General features: G+C 49.6%; 1 long non-coding RNA gene across 1 annotated transcript; it reads right to left on the bottom strand.

The window, feature by feature from the left end:
- Positions 1 to 9,694: 9,694 nt before the first annotated feature.
- Positions 9,695 to 15,477, bottom strand: LOC135295343 (uncharacterized). The gene is made up of 3 exons (XR_010357404.1): positions 15,326 to 15,477; positions 13,939 to 14,090; positions 9,695 to 11,820 (listed from the first exon to the last, which is right to left on the bottom strand). It is a non-coding gene; the product is annotated as an uncharacterized LOC135295343 (long non-coding RNA).
- Between the last annotated feature and the right edge of the window lie 622 nt (positions 15,478 to 16,099).

Below are 16,099 nucleotides of genomic sequence, written 5' to 3'. Positions count from 1 at the left end.
GCGACTGCAAAACAAATGCTTTTAAAACTTCCGCTGGTTACTGGAAGAGGAGGATTCCTTCTAGCTGGGCTCTCCCGTCCAGAAGGGAAAAAAAAAAAAGAAAAGAAAAAAAAAAGAAAAAAAAAACCACAAAACCCTCTAAAACTTTGTGAAGCTTCTGAGCTGAAAGAAAAGTGTGAGGGAAGGTATGCATATTGTCCAAATGACTTTCAAGGCAGGATCTCCTTTAGTAAGATATTTACGCGGCGAGAGCAAGCACATCTTCCTGCGGCTGCTGCCTTCCTCGGGCTCACCCTCTCTCCCCGGTGCGTGTCTGGCTGGGGAGATCATTGCCCCAGAGGCTGAGAAACAGGGGCCTTTCGGGAGGTGCAGGGGCAATGACAAGGCTCTGAGCTCGGCTGCTTTGAGCCATAGATAGTCCTTGCCTCCGGTGTTGTCATCTTTTTGGCAGCCTCCACACAACCGGGAGAGGAGAAAGTTGTGATGTCCGAGAGCTCACATTTCCCCTTCGAGTTTTTTAGCTCTCTCTTTCTCTGTCTCTATTTTTAAAATTATATTTTATTTATTTTATTTTCCTTTATTTTAGCCCAGAGAGAAGTTTGTGCTGTCAGATATGTTCAGGGAGGGATGGAGAGCAGGCGGGCGATGACTTTCCCGGGATGCTGGCCCGGCGTTTGGCTCCACGTCGGGGCCCTGCCGGCGGAGCCGCCGGTGCAGGGCAGGCGGACAGCAGCTCTGCGGGCACAGCCCGCCGCACCGGGACAGGCAAGGCGACTGTGACAGCGGCAGGGAAACCGTGGAAAAAGTTCGGCCTTGTCAAGGCACCGAAATACGCCCTGCGAAGAGGCAGCGCCGAGAGCCGGGCTCCGAGCGCCCTGCGGTGGCTGCGCTGCCTTCAGCGGCAGCTTGTGCAGCCCGGGGGAGCCTCTGCTCCTCGCAGCCGGCCGGGCCCATCGCTCACGCCCCCCCGGGCCACTCGTCGCTTCGGGTTTTTCGGGCTTTGTGCCGTGTGTTCAAATAGCAACAGAGCTCTCTCCGGCCGGTGTGAGGGAGTTAGGTGAGGAGATGAGGGTACACGGGGCCCTGCTCACTTCTGGGGTGAGGTGAGGGTTACTACACCCAGGGGAAGGGGAGGAGGGAGGGAAAGGCACCCCCTCCCCCCTGTCCCGCCGCTGACAAGGAAGTTTAGATGTGGAGCGGATCCGGAGCTTCCTCGGGGCCGTGCTCCTCCCTGAGCGGCCATCCCCGCGCACCCGGCAGCTCCCCGGGTAATCAAACTGCTATTAAAACATAATTTATGTTCGGTAATAATATTACGTAAAAAAAAAATTATTAAAATCATTGGCATATGCCGCCTGCCCCTTGGAGACATCCGTGGGAAATGCAGCTGAGAGGATCCCTCCTTGTCCTGCCGGCCTTCCCACAGCTGAAAAACCATACGGGGGTCCCGCTTCAGAGCCAGTCCCTGCCAGCCACCGTCTGCCCAAATCCCCTCCCGGGCCCAGGGGCGCACGAGCAGCCCTGCCCAAGGGCCACCAACCCCGCTCCGCTGTCCCCCGCCCCGGTGGGCTCATCTCCGACCGGAGAGAAGCGCTCTGCAGCTGGGCTCCCCTTCTCCCTGCCCTCGGAGCCGTTCTGTGTTCGGGGCAGCCCGGGGATGATCCTTGAGGGGGCTAGGCGGCCTCCCTCCGGCCGAAGCGCAGGCCGTGCGGCGGCAAGGACAGCGGCAGTCCCTCCGGCAGGGATGCCTCTCCTCCGGCAGGCCCAGGGACGCGGCCGTGGCGGCCGTGGCAGTGAGTAAGCTCCCCCTCCTTCCCTGTCCTACCCAGGCTGGCCTTGAACTTGACCCTCGCCTTGGCGCATCCCTCCCGCAGCCCCTCTCCACCCGCCTCCCTCGTGCCCTGACCCTGGCCCGGCCCTGCCACGCTTAGAGGAGAGCGGGAAGTCATCAGGTTCAGGGCTTGCGGTTTTTTTAGGGGGTAGAGCAGCCAAGATCCCTCTTCACAGCCTTGTGCAAGGGTGGCCCACTGGCCCCGAAGTCCTCCTGTTTGCCCATCTCCTTTGTCCACCTGGACACCGTCAACCCCAAACCCCTCCCTCTCCCCAGCTCTGTGTCCTACACTGAACCCGCACTTGCCAAATCTCCCTGCCCTGGCCCTGAAGACAGCTTGGGAACCAATCTGGAGGGAGGCCTGAGGCTGCCCTGGCATTCCAGAGACCCCCGATGCCCGGGCACAGCGAGCGGGTGCCCCGGCCCGCAGCCCCGGTGTCTCTGCCCCGACGGCTGCCGGCTCCCCCGGCCCCACGGCCCGCGCCGTCGGGGAGCAGCGGGAGGCACGGCGCTGCCCGGTGTCGGCATCCCGTGCCCAGCTGTGGCAGCCCCACTCGGCCGGCTGTCCTGCCGTGGTGTGATTCTTCCTCTATACCGTGAAAAGCAGCATGGAGGGGTGGGTTTAATTTTTATCTTTATTAATAATAATGAAATCCTCTCCTAACTCTTCCTGCGGAACCCCTGAAAAGACGGATTGATTTCCCTGGGAATTACTCTGTCTTCTCAAGCCAAAAAATTTGAGGGTCCGTCCATAAAACACGCTGTGCTTTGCCCCCCGCACCCGCAACTGGAGGGCAGCTCAGGGCTCTGCCTTCACCTGCCCCCTCTCTGCTCCACCTGGCTTGGCTGCTCTGGTGGCTTTGGGCTCCGGCCGGTGGTGGCAGAAAAAACCCCGAACCCCAACCCAAAGGTAAGCCAGGCTCCCAACAAACAAACAGACGTGACAACAGCCCAGACCGAAACAGAATAAAACGCAGGAGCTCTCGCCCGACCCCGAGCGTGGAGCGGCTGCTGAGCCCGGCGCTGCCGCTGCCGGCGGGGCTCCGCAGCGGGCGAGGGGCTGCCCCTGCACGGCCGAGCCCCGCCGCCGGTGCCGGGGGCAGCAGCCCGGGCTGCAGCCGCTCCCTTTGGCTCTGGCCAGACCTCCCCAAACCCGTATCAGCCTTTTAAGTTTCCCCTTTGTTTTCAGAAACTCGTACACATTTCCTGCCCGCTATGAAGACATAGCAGGCTCCCCCAAACCTCTCCCCAGCCACAAGTGCATGCTAAACGTGCTCCCGGGCACAGCGAGGTATGTATATTTTTCAATTTGTCATCTTCACGCATGGTTGTGAGGGCTGGTTTGGGTTTTATTTTTTTTTAGTGCCTTTTTTTTGGGTGTATTTTAATTTCGTGGGTCTCCTTTTTTCCTTCCTCTTTCCTCCCCCTCATTTTTTTCATTCCTCTTAGGTTTTGGAATTTTTTTTGCTCTATTGTTTTTGGTTTTTTTTTTTTTCCTCTTTTCCCCGAGCCAGACGACCAGGGATGGAGCTGCATATTAGCAGCAGAGCAAGCAAGAACTATTGTCCCACCCTGCAGGGCACGGTGCCCCCCTCTGTCCCAAAGTGCAAGCCTTCCCCAGTGCTCAGGGTTTCCTCACTTTTCTTTCTTTTTTTTTTTTTTTAATTTATTTTCTGGACGGTTTCTCTGTCTTTAATAATTTTTTGGGAGAGAGAAAAGAAGAAAAGAAAAGAGAAGAAGAAGGACAAGACGACCGGGCGAGGGGAAAACCTTCGCTAGAGGTTTCATGTCTTTAATAAACACTTCAAAGCGGCTGCCTAACTGCTGTCCCGAGCAAAGGAAGCGCGGCACCAAACAGACCGCGGATGCCACTTCCTCGCAGCGCGGGAAACACGAGCAGGTTCCCCCGCGTCCCTCGCCCGCGGTCCCGAGCGCTGTGCAGGGAGGAGCCGGCCGGGAGCAGCGGCGGGGCGCGGGCTCCTCCAGCGCCGGAGCCCCACGCGCGGCACCAGCTGCTGCCTTCCGGAGGGGGAAGGACGCCCTTTTGGTGTTAAAAAGAAAATAATCGGCAACTAAAGCAGGGGAGGGGGGTGGGGAGTAATTCAAGCGCCAGTAAGTGGTTGAGCGGGTGTTTTACACGCGCGGCATCGCGCCTCGCAGGGGGCTGGGGGCGGCCGTGGGGGGCACCCGGCGTGACCCAGCCCCAGGCGGGCAGGGTTTGTCGCCGCTGACGGGATGTCCCCGACACCTGTCCGCGGGGCTCCGCCGGGCGCGGGTGCTGGGGGCTCGGCACAGCGCCCCGGCCGCCGCGGGGCCGTGGGTGGCCGCGGCCGGGGCGTCCCGGGGCCAGCAGGGACGGCGCTTGGCCCGACCCGCACCAGGCCCGCGGAGCCCCCGCGGGTGTGCGCGGGTTCGGGCTGGATCTCCGTGTACAGCAGTTTGCGGTGGGGGAAAAAAAAAAAAAAAAGGAAAAAAAAAAGAGCAATTTTCATTCCAACTTTTTTTTCCCCCTTCTTCTTCCTAGACTGCTAATTCCTCTGTGTGGGCAAACACCCCTTCTCCTTTGATTCTTAGCCACAGCGCCTAGATTAAATACCGGTTTTAATGAGAGCCGTGGCTGTGGCCGCATAAGGTGATGATAGTTATGAAGACGCTCTGACCTGTTTTGATGAAGACGATCTGACCTGTAGGGAGAGAGGGAAAGGTCAGCCACATGCAGTGGCCAGATTTCTGCTTGTTCCTGGCACATGCTGCTACAATATTGATCCGCGGAGAAAGATAAACATAAAAGATAGATCGTATGTGCTGAATACTAATGAACGTGGCTTCCAGATTTTAATTGTTGTTGACTTCTTATTTCCACCGTAAACATTTGCTGACGTCCGTAGGGCAATTCCTCAAATTTTTTTTTAAATTTTCTTTTGTCTTATTTTATCTTATTTTGTTTATTTTAATTTTTTTCCCCATCTCTCAATGTGTCTCTTAATGGAAATCTTCCCAGCAAGTTATTTTCCCTATCAGCCGAGGTGCAACCACCCAAAAGTCACGGCCAACATCTCCTTTCCAGCGAAGGAAACCGCTCCTGGAAACGGGGAAAGCTCCTCTGAAAGGCAACATCTCGACTTGGGATGCTCCTTTCGGATTCCTGCTTCATTACTCGCTCCATTCCTTTGCAGCAAAACGCTGCAGATGACACCGGAGTTGAGGGTTAATGTTTTTTCCCCCTGCTCTCCCGGACTGGAGGGCTGCAAACCCAGCACTTAGGAAGAGAGCTCTCCTTTCAATGCCTCCCCAGTTTCCCAACTGTTTCCAGACTAATACACCTACGGGAGGCAAAGAGATGGAAACACGCCGTGTCTCGGGGAGAGAGGCATGTCAGAGGCGCATTCCCCTCGGCTGTGCAGAGGGACTAGGCTCTTTTCCGAGGGTTTTCGCTGCGATACAAAATTGTTAAGATCTTTCACTGCCCTGACTGTCTCTTTAATTTTTTTTTTCTCTTCGAGATGGTAAAAATTAGCTGTAAAGCGGGTAAAGCAGTCAATGAAACAGCTATCCCCAAACACGCGTTTCAAGTTTCTGCTGCTTCGAGACTGACCGAGAGTAAGCACCATCGGCTATATAGTGACAATTAACTATATCAGCCTCACGTTTAAGAAAATGAGCGAGATATTAAACTCTTAATTCCCATCATTACAAATAATTTTCATGAAGGGAACTTCTAAAAGATTTTTCCCCCTCCCTTACACTTTCCAGTCTATTTTTTAACTCCGGAGTGATTTACTACGTAAGTAATTTTAGAGGATACAGTTTACAGCTTGAGTTATTAGACTGAACACCTCTGGCTGACACCACAACACCTTTTTTTCTGCCTGCAGCTGTGAGTCACAACCCCATTTTCATACCAAACTGCTGCACATTCCTTTACAATATAGGCTTCCTTCTTGCAAAGATCAAACACTCCGCAGCCAACGTGTTTATTTTAAAATACAGGAAAATTAAAACTAAACATGGACTTTAAAGAAAAAAAACAAATGCATCTTCTTTTTTCCCCTGCTGTCTCTCATACTAAAATAAATTAAAATAAAATTAGGAGGGAAAGGCGTAGACTGCTCTAATAAAATAATACAGTGACAGAGCCAAAACAGTTGTTTTCAACAGGAACAGGAACAGTCCCTTCTGTTTGCTGTTATTTATTTATGCATTATTGTGGCTATGGTTTTAATTATATGTGGGAATATTAGGCCAAGATGCTGTAACCGTAGCCTCTCTTTAACACACTTTTCTTATTTGTTTAGTACCAGCCCTACAAGGCAAGAACAGGCACCATAAGGAAAATGTTTTCAATATTCTGTTTAAGAGCTTACAACAGGGAATCCCAGAATTACAGGAAAACCTGCAGGCCTGCTCTGTGGAGGTGCCCGGCAGGACCAGGCAGATTTCGTGCTCCTCGGCAGGTTTCGGGGTGCGCGGAGGGGGGGGAATTGCGGGAGAGGTGCCCGGAGTAATTTTTACCTAGCAAAGCGGCGTTTTGAAAGCCTCCTTGCTGTTCAGCAGCACAGACACTAGGATGCTTCTTGATTTTGAGCATGGTAAAGGTAGACTTAATCTCTGCTCCTTCCGGTAACCTACTGCCTACTCCTCCCCTGGGGTTTGAGAGGGGGGCTTTGCTGCAAGTCCTTTTTCTTCCATCCCCATGTTTATGTGTTTTGTTGTTCTGTTTTTTTTTTTTTTTTTTTTTTTTTCCCCATAGAGGAGCGCACTCGGTGGTGTTAGCGTTGCCCATAATTTCCTCCTGCTCCTTCGCGAGTCTTTCCCCACGTCACCGGCGTGATAGGTAAGGCGGGCGGAGAGGGACATACCTGCCCACATTAATTTACCTTTGGCACTCATATCGAAAAAGAAATTACTTTAGAGAAGAAAGAAAGAAAGAAAGAAAGAAAGAAAGAAAGAAAGAAAGAAAGAAAGAAAGAAAGAAAGAAAGAAAGAAAGAAAGAAAGAAAGAAAGAAAGAAAGAAAGAAAGAAAGAAAGAAAGAAAGAAAGAAAGAAAGAAAGAAAGAAAGAGAGAGAAGGGTCATTCGCTTTAGGAAACGGCTAAAACAACTTCTCCTCTCATCCCTGCAAATTATCCCCGATGCTAGTGGCTCCGAAGAGCGGAGGAAGCAAGCGACGAGCCCGCAGTGCTCTCTGGGCTGTCTTTGCGCAGCCAGGGGAAGGGACCAGCCCTTGCCAAGCGGGGCCACGGCGCGTCCTCCGCCTCGCCAAGGTGGCTCCGCTGGCCGAGGGCTCTCTGACCGCCCGACGTGCGCCCAACAGCAGAGAGGAGCGCCAGGGGCTGTCCCCTCCCGTACCGCAGGCATGGTCGCTGCCGTTCTGGGCTGCCCGCCCCCGCCGAGCGCCCTCCGAGCCGCGGCCGCTTTCCTCCCGCTCCCTGCGCGCTCGCTGCGCGCACCGCGGGGGCGGCGGCGCCGGCACGGGCAGCAGCGGGGCGCGGAGGCTTTCCCGTCTGGGACAAACGACACCTGCTGGGGCGGACGGCTGTGGCCACCAAGCCTCCTCCCCACCCTGCCACCCCCCCAACCCCCCCGGAAAAAAAAAAAAAAAAAGGGAGAGGGAGGCGAGTTTCTCGTTTCCAGCTCTTAAATGAAGTTCTGGGACTTGGCAAAGACAGCGCAGGTATCCACGGATGGCCCGTTCCGCCCGCGGAGGCTGCCGGAGTCTCACGGGGGCGTTTGCTGGAGTGGTTCCCCCCGCAGGGCTCCCCCTGCACCCGCGTCCCCCGGCTCAGAGGGCGATGTCCCTGCGATCCCTGACGGGACGTGCCTGGGGCAGCGGCGCACCTGGCCTCACCCCCCGGCCCCCCCGAGCGCCTGTCCCGCTCTCCAGCCAGGCTTTGGCCCCTGCGCTCCTCTCCGCGCTTTCTGCACAGCAGCCGCGCGGGTGCCCCGAGGTATTTGGGGTGGCTGCAGCAGGCGGACTGTTGGTTCTGGAGAGGGGTCCCGATCCTGCCCCCCGAGCCTTTTCTTTAATGGATTTGTAACAAACTGGCGCAAGAACCCCCCGTCTCTCCCTGTCAGGGTGCTCCGTGCGCACGGAGCTGGCAGGGCTGCACTTTGCCACTGCCCCGCCCCGGTCGGAGAGCCCGGTGCTCAGCGGCCAACACACGGCGTCTGCCTCCGCAGAAGTAGGAGCCTAACCCTTCCCGGCGGGGCTTTAACAAAAAGGGGCAGTCGCGTTTAATCAAAAGCCTCGACTGAGGCCAGGGGAAGCCGGGTTCAGGGGGTGCTCTCGCGGCTGAGGGGGATGTGACTCGCAAGTCCCTCGGGATGCTCCTGCCCTCTGGAAAGGTTCATGTTTCCGCGGAATTAGGGGGAATGAACGTAAAAGTCAGAGACAGCTTTTGTCCCCAAACCCGATGAACGCAATTTTGCAACGCGATGAGGAGTTAATTTTTTTTTTTTTTTTGGTCGGCTTGTCCTCCCCGGGGAAGCAGAGAAAGCGGCTCCCCTCGAAAGAATACAAAGGGGATGTGGGTCCTGGCGCTTCCAGGCTTCGATGCCCGAGCCCAGCGACACGCAGTCCCGCAGGCACGGGAACAGCTTCCCCAGAGAGCCCAGGCTCTACAGCGTCCTGCTCCCACCTCTCCTGCGGCGGTGACAGCGGGATGCCCCCGCCTCTCTGCGGCCGTGCATCCTGAATTTCACTGCCGGGAGAAACTCTGGACTGCCACCCACGGGGCCACCGAGTGATGGGTCACGGAGTCCTCTCTGGTGCACCGGAGGGGCTTCGGGCCGCGTTTCCCCGTGCCCGTCATCCTGGCATTTCGACATTTCGTGGCGACCTTTAGACGTCGGCCGCACTAGGCATACAGGGTACTTTTGGGGAGGCTGTCCCCGCCTCCGGGACTACTTGGGCAACGAGGGGCGAAGTCCTGGTGGAACGGCCCAGCGCCAGCCCTCGGGAGGTACACGCACACGCTGTGCCATCCCTCTGTGCCATGTGCCTGCCAGGCTCCCGAGCAGCCTCCCACGGCCAATCCCGGCCCCGCGCCGCTCCAGCAGGAGGGACGTGAACAAACAGGGCTGCGGCTCCCTCCCGGTTTCTGGCAATCCCTCCGCAGTGCCCCCGGTGCTGGGAGCTCCTGGGAGCGCCGGGCGGGGTCCCGTACGCGCCTTCGGGAGGAGCAGCGGGCAAGAAACCTCGGGGAGGTTCGGGACGGGCTCTGCGGGGCCGGCGCGGTGTCCCCCACCTCGGGATGTGTGTGTGTGTCTGTGTGTGTGTCTGTGTGTGTGTGTCTGTGTGTGTGGGTGTGTGTGTCTGTGTGTTTGCACACACCGCGCCGGGAAGCGGCGTGGATGCGGCGGCGGCTGCCGGGGCTCAGCCCCACCCTGGGCAGCGGCAGGTTGAGAGGCCGTGGAGGTGCCTGGAGCCCGGTACCAGAAACTGGACCACTGGAAACTAGACCATTGATAGCATGCCTCTGAAGCAGCGGGAGAAGGGAAGGAGCAGCCTTTGCTACACTATTTCTTATTTTGGTGGGATACATCCACATTCAGGAGCCCTTTCACACTAATGCCCTTTATGTCACACTTTCAATGCCTTCTGAGGGTACCCACGTGGGCTCATCCCACACAGCGTGTGGGCTCCTCCACTGCCAGCTCAGCAGATGCTGTGGCATCTCAGGCCCCTGGCTTGCTGGCCCTCAAACACCCATGGAAACCCACACCTGCTTGGAGACACGAATAAGATGGAAAAAAAAGATGCTCCACGACACAAAAGGTAATGTAAAATGTAATGACAATCTAGTACAGCAACAGTTACAGGGGAAACCCCCCTCATTTCCTTTGTCTATACAGTGGCAATGGTTTTTTTTTTTTTTTTTTTTTTTTTCCAGAAAAGAGAATAACAAGCAGAAAGCGCACACGGAGGTGCAAAAATCCAGCCTTAGGGTCAGATTCTTGCTTCCCAAGTAAAACCAATGAACCACCACTACCAGCCAAAAGAAATCTCATATGTTTTATTTGCCTTCCATGGACTTGTATATTTAGCACATCTTTTATTGCCCCACTGTGCTTCCAGAAAGTTGCTATACCTTAGCCTGAAATCACATGAGGTTTTGGCAGCTCCCTCCTGCTACAGCTGTGAAAGGAGACTGAGTCTCCAGCAGCACTCATTCATCCCACCACTCATGCCAGGTATTAAGTGACTACATCAGCTGTTGGGGTGGCTCATCATGCAGCCAAAATGATCAGCTCCCACGTGCAGCACACTGGAGATATCACTACCTAAGCCAGAATGACGCTGACACACAAAACTCCCCCAGCCAATGGTTGGGTTTTAATAAACAATGATTACATCATATACAGCTCATACCAGTTTTGCTATTATCAAAGAACAGCAGAAGCTATATGAGAGAATGTAACAGCAGAAGTTCTCAGGTTAGCCCAAGTTAGGGGCCTGAGCATTGAAATTAATGGGTATGTTAATCCTTCATCTTAATTTCTGCAGGAGATGAAGCAATAAGAAATCACGTAGGGATTTTTGTCTTTAAAATATGTTGCTTTAATACTCTCAAATAATAATCCCTAAATGCATGACTTCTTACCTTCGTGCGGTTTAAGTGGATTTCAAATAATTCCTAGACCTTGCACGGTCCTTTTATAGATAAATACCTTTTATCCTCTGCATGTATTTTGCTAAGCAAGTATCATGGTGGGGTGTATCAGAAATATCCAGATGGGCAATGCCATCATCTGTGGCACTATCAGGAGTTGCTGAAGAGATAATTGAGGTGTCAAGAGGCTGCAGTGGGGATCGAGTAGCAAGAACTTATGAACTTTAAGAGCAAACAGACCATTTTAATTCAATATTCTAGAATGGGAAAGACAAATAGAAACACCCCAGCAGAACTGTTTTCAAAGAATGTTTTTTATGAAATCTCAATGGTGTTATGGGCATATCCCATTTGCTTGAGAATATTTGCTTTTCTGTTGGTTATTTGAGAGTCTTTGATGTTTACTCAGCTGACCCATCCTGGTTTCTTGCCCTTTGCTGCCCGTAGGCACCTTTTGTCACTGCATGCCTACATGCTTTATATTCAGTTTCCATACGGATCAGAGTTGTCTCTTGGGCAAGCCAGACAAAATGAAACCTCCAGGTTTATTTCAGCTGATTTGAACTGCTGCCAAGGCAAGGGCCACACTGTCTCAGGGACTGAGTTTTAAAAATCTAGTAAAGAACAGAACACTCAATTGCTATTTATTTCCAGAAGGTATTTCTGCGTCTTCTTATGGTTGGATTTTATGAAGACTCACCCCATCAAATTCTAGCCCCAAGCTGTGGTTTGGTTTTACACATGTCAGGGAGGCAGTTTTCCTTCTACAAAAAAAAAAGAAAAGAAAAAAAAAAGAAAAAAAAAAGAAAAAAAAAAGACCCCGATAGTTTTAAATCTAGCATGACTGAATGTTTGATTGCGATCATTGTGAAAGGGACCTGGAGTTTAATAAATAAGTAGACTATCAACATTTTTTTTCTTTTCAGGAGAGGTGTTAGTGAAATGGAAATATTTCTGTAAAACAAGGACATTGCTACTCTACTTTAAAAATCTATATAAAATACTGAAATTTTTACAACTCTGTGCAAAATTATTCTTTGAGACATATCCTAATTCCTACTGTGCTAAAGAAAACTGAACTTTAGGCTTCTGCATCTATAGAATTAACATATTAGCAAACAAAAAATTCTTCGACCAGTTCTTCCATGTAGATGCCCAGAGCACACTGCATACCCTGAGAAGTGGTCTTGCTTGCTAGTTTTGTGAGCAGTCTTCAGTGAAGAAGCCAGGTACCAGCAGGGGATGAAGAGTGACCATCTTTCTCTCCCCAGGAGGTGATTTCATCAGGTCAGGATTAAGGAAAATAGCAGGGCAGGTTGGAGTATCTTGCAGGACTGTCAATCTAACATCTTCCAAGAACAGTACACTCCCACACAACTATAAATAAGAAAAAAAATTGTGCTAACTGCAGCATATGAGCAGAAAAACTATTAGGAACCTCTAGAAAAAGAAATGATCTGTCTATCTGGGAAAACTAAAAAGCGTATGCTTGAAGCTGTTATCATATAAACACATGCCTAGAACATGAGCTTTTCCAGGATGCAAATAAATTAACTAGTCACTCAACATAGTCTCTATATATTGAAATTTAAAGTAATTAGAGGAGAATTGCTGGGCTCCATTTGCAAATACTTTATTTTAATAACACTCAGGATATTTTCTGTATTTTTAGAGGTACTAGATTTCAGTTTGCTACAGTTAATGTAATAGAAAATTCTGTAGTCATTATTGACTGCAACTGCCAACATACAATCTGAGAATTAAAGTCCCATGTGGAAAGCTGGCGATGGATATTGAAAGCAGTTTGTGCTATAACTGACAGTTAGAATGAGTTGGTTTTTGAGGAGATACAAGAGGATGTGGAAGCAGGTTTCAAGGAAAACCAAACACTTACAGACATAGCACTGTGTCTGCAATCAGTGGGTTTGGTCTGACAGGAACAGATAACTGGAGCTGGAAGTTTATGACAATGGATTTGACAGTATGTGGTGATATTCAGTATATCCTCCTGCCTTAGCGTGACTGTCCATTCCTCATTAGGGCCAGAATGTTCTCATTAGTAAATTGGCTTGCATGATCCACAAGCGCTTTCCCTGTGGGCTGAAATGGAGTGCTGCCCTGAGGAGAAGGAGCATGGGGGTTACCAAGTCCCAGCCTTCTCTGCTTAGTGCCCTTCAGCATTGTGCCAAGCACAGGCCAGTGAGATCTGAAGCACGCCCCTGTCCCAGTGCCAGGCAGGGGTTTGGCCCTTCCACACAAAACAGCTTGGTGCTCTTTGCAGTTCAACATCCCTGTGATCTGTCTTTCTTTTCTTTTCTGCAAAGATACAGAGACTCAGGCTTACGACTCAAATTGTAGGGGACTCTAAAGAACTCTTGATGCAAGGGGAACCTGTCTATTCCCATCACAGATGGTATGGTCATGGGGCTTAAAAGGGACCTAAACATCCGTGTTTCCAGGAACACTGTGACTAGATCCTTTTGTCCTTGATTAAATTTTACCTGAAATTGTAATTGGAAAAACCTTCAACTTTTTCTTGACAAGGAGATGGAGGCAGTGTCTGGCTTGTCTTGCTAGTAGCCAGAGCTTGGTACATTCCTTGTCCTCTTCCCAGGGACCTCTTGGGTGACCTGGTGTGGGTGTCCACTGACTAGCAGGATATAATGAGCACTACTCCCCTGTCAACATTTCACTGTTCTGATCCCACATAAATTGCTGTGCTGTGACAGTTGATGGAAAAATGGTGAGGCTTTAGGAACAGAGTCAGGGTTCCCAAGCATGTAGTGCCTGAGCCTGTTTTGCTGTGTGGGGCTTCCCTCTGGAAACCCAAAACCACCTATGCTGGAGAGGCACTCAGTCATCTCTCAGGAAGTGATCAGTCACTTAAAAGATGGAGATCCCCTCTAATGAATTAATAGAGCCTTTCTCCTCTGACATCAGCAGATTATTCCCATGAAGGCACTGGACCCATGGAGCTGGGTTAAATCTTCTGCTTTCAATGATACAGTTAACCTCAAAGGTATAATTTCTTTGGGAATGTGTTTGAACATTTTTTCCCCCAACATTTGTAAGGATTTTCAGTATTTCCTTCCCATTATCTTAAATTTGACTGTCTTTAAGGCAAACAAAACCCATTTTAATTTATAGAAATTTATTTTAAAATGGATGATATGTTACCCTGCTACAGAACCAGCTATAGCTACACTCAGGGATATGAGCAAAGAGCAAAAGCAACACTCAGGGACAAAAATTGCCTTTCTTGTTGCACTTTAAGGGGTAAGCACTGCAGATTATCCAGATGCCCAATTCATGCAGAACAATTGTCAACCTTTGATAGAACTGACAAATAATACAATTCCCCCGATTTATGGCAGTGATATCTTCTCAGTCTGCTGCTTTGAGGTTGGATGAGAGACCACAATATGAAGTCTGGGGCCTCATGGCTGTATGACACTTCCCATAGGACTTGAAATGATGAACAGGAGAGCAGCTCACCTGCTTTATTGATGGAATATTTAAGTTTTAAGTCCTCTAGTCTCAATCCTACGGTCTCCATATTCCACATGCTTTACGGAACTTTGTGGAGAAAACACACATTTCTGGGAATCATGAGGCAATGAACACATAACCTGGCTCACACCTGAAATCTGACATATTGTATATACTTGGCTTGTTCATGTGCAGCTTATACAGTAAACACATCAGCAAATGATTACTGGTGTCTATTATACTTAAGGTTGCCAAATATTTTCAATTTAATCATCTCCTTTCCTGTTTTCACGTGATCAGTTTTCCTAAAAAAAATTCTGTGGCTTTGAATTTCCTCTCTGTGGCTTTTGCCCCTAAATAATTTTCCTAAGTCTTTTTTTTACAGTGCGCTTTCATCCACTTTTGAAGTGGTGATGGTTTAAAAAAAAAAAGAATACAGGAAAAAAAAAATGGTTTGCACATAGACTAAACCTCGCAAACTATGAGAGTCACAGCAAAGTTAATGTGGACATAACCCACATTGAAGACCAGTGTCCTCCAGTCAGGTTTTGATTAATTTTCCACTAATTTTGACTGCATGATAGTAGGAACCTTTCATTTTGGGAAAGAAATTTAAGAGATTTGACTGGAAAGACAGATACTTCAACATAGGTTGTCCTCAGTCTGAAGCCTCCAGATATATTATGCTCATTAAGTGTCCCATTCCTCTGTCTGCATTTTTGTTTCTAAGAGGCAGAGTCTGTACCCTCTTTAGAATGAATAACTTGGAAAGAAAGAATTTACAAGCTCCACAAGTTTATTGGTTCCAGATTTCTTTCCTTTCCTTTTTTTCCCCCTCCACACATAATTTGAGATGCCTTCTCCATAAAAGTTTAGATAAATATGTTGAAAACATTAATACATCATAAAGGTCAAAAGATTAAGCATTCAAGAGTCAGCCAACCTCAAGAATTATTGTAGTGAGATTTATATGATCTATATCCATCTCAAAAGACATAATATCAAGGACAGTTACAAACTTGTTCCAGCATTTCAATCTCTTTTCTGAGCTGCCTGTAAACTCATATCCTGTTTAATTCTTTGCTGAAACATAAACTAGAGAAAAGACGTTACCACATTAGCAAAAATTAACATGAAACTCCTCTGATCTTGGTAGGCAAGATGTGCATAGCATTGAATAAAGAGTGCATTGTCACTGCAAGCCTGGCATTTTTCAGGTATGCTTTCAGCCATCTAGAGACTGAGTTTAGACAAAAAGTCTGTTACTTTTCACACTGGCATAAACAATTTCTGGACAATGAACAGACTGCTTCATATACAGCAAATTAAATGAATTATGGTTCAGCGGGGGAAGAAACCCAACCAAAACTTAACAAACCAGGAATGATGCTACCTTATAACAGTGGCTGCTAGGTATGTATATCCAGTTAACGTTGTCTCTACAGATCAGTTCTGTTAATCTGAAACTGCACCAATTGTACAGACCATGACAAGCTAGGGGGGACTTTGCCATCTCTTTCAACTTACATGGATGGCTACTCTTCATTCTTCTCCTTTTAGGGACTTCAGGGCAGCAATGTTGGGCCAGTTGTGAGCAATTAATTAATTTTCCCTATTGCACTGCAGCTGTAGAGTTGGGCAGCAATGTTGCTGTTTTAAAGTGCAATTAAGCTCCATTTTCTCTCTCTAATCCTTATTTTCTTAGGAAGTCATGGTCAGGACTAATAAATGCTCAATAGGCTGGTGGGTAAACCTGAAATCTAAACTAAACTTTATTTAGGGATGAATCTCAAATTAATCATGTTTTCCTCACCTCTAAACAGGACTAAATCCTGACTCCAAGTCTGCCTTGAGAGAGCTCTGATGGAGAGCAGCAACAGCAGCAGGAGCCAGAAGCAGACCAAAAATCAGGAAGGGTGAAGAGTATTTGTTTCCATGACAGATATCACCTGGCAGTTGTCATGGGTATCACATGAGAGATAGGTACTGGGATGTGATGGCAAAAACCTTCCTTTCCCTCTAAAAATATAGCCTGAACTTCTATTTTACGGCTAAGGGAGAAGCTATTTACTTTTTCCAAACACACCATGGAAGTTGATGTTACTGAAGAAACTTGTCTCAGGTCATTTATAGGCACATTGGCCTAGGAAACTTGCTTTAACCAGCT

Source organism: Passer domesticus, chromosome 2 (genome assembly GCF_036417665.1).
Source record: "Passer domesticus isolate bPasDom1 chromosome 2, bPasDom1.hap1, whole genome shotgun sequence".
Lineage (NCBI taxonomy): Eukaryota > Metazoa > Chordata > Aves > Passeriformes > Passeridae > Passer > Passer domesticus.
The sequence above is the reverse complement of the archived record's forward strand: the minus strand, read 5'-3'. Positions and strand labels throughout refer to the sequence as shown.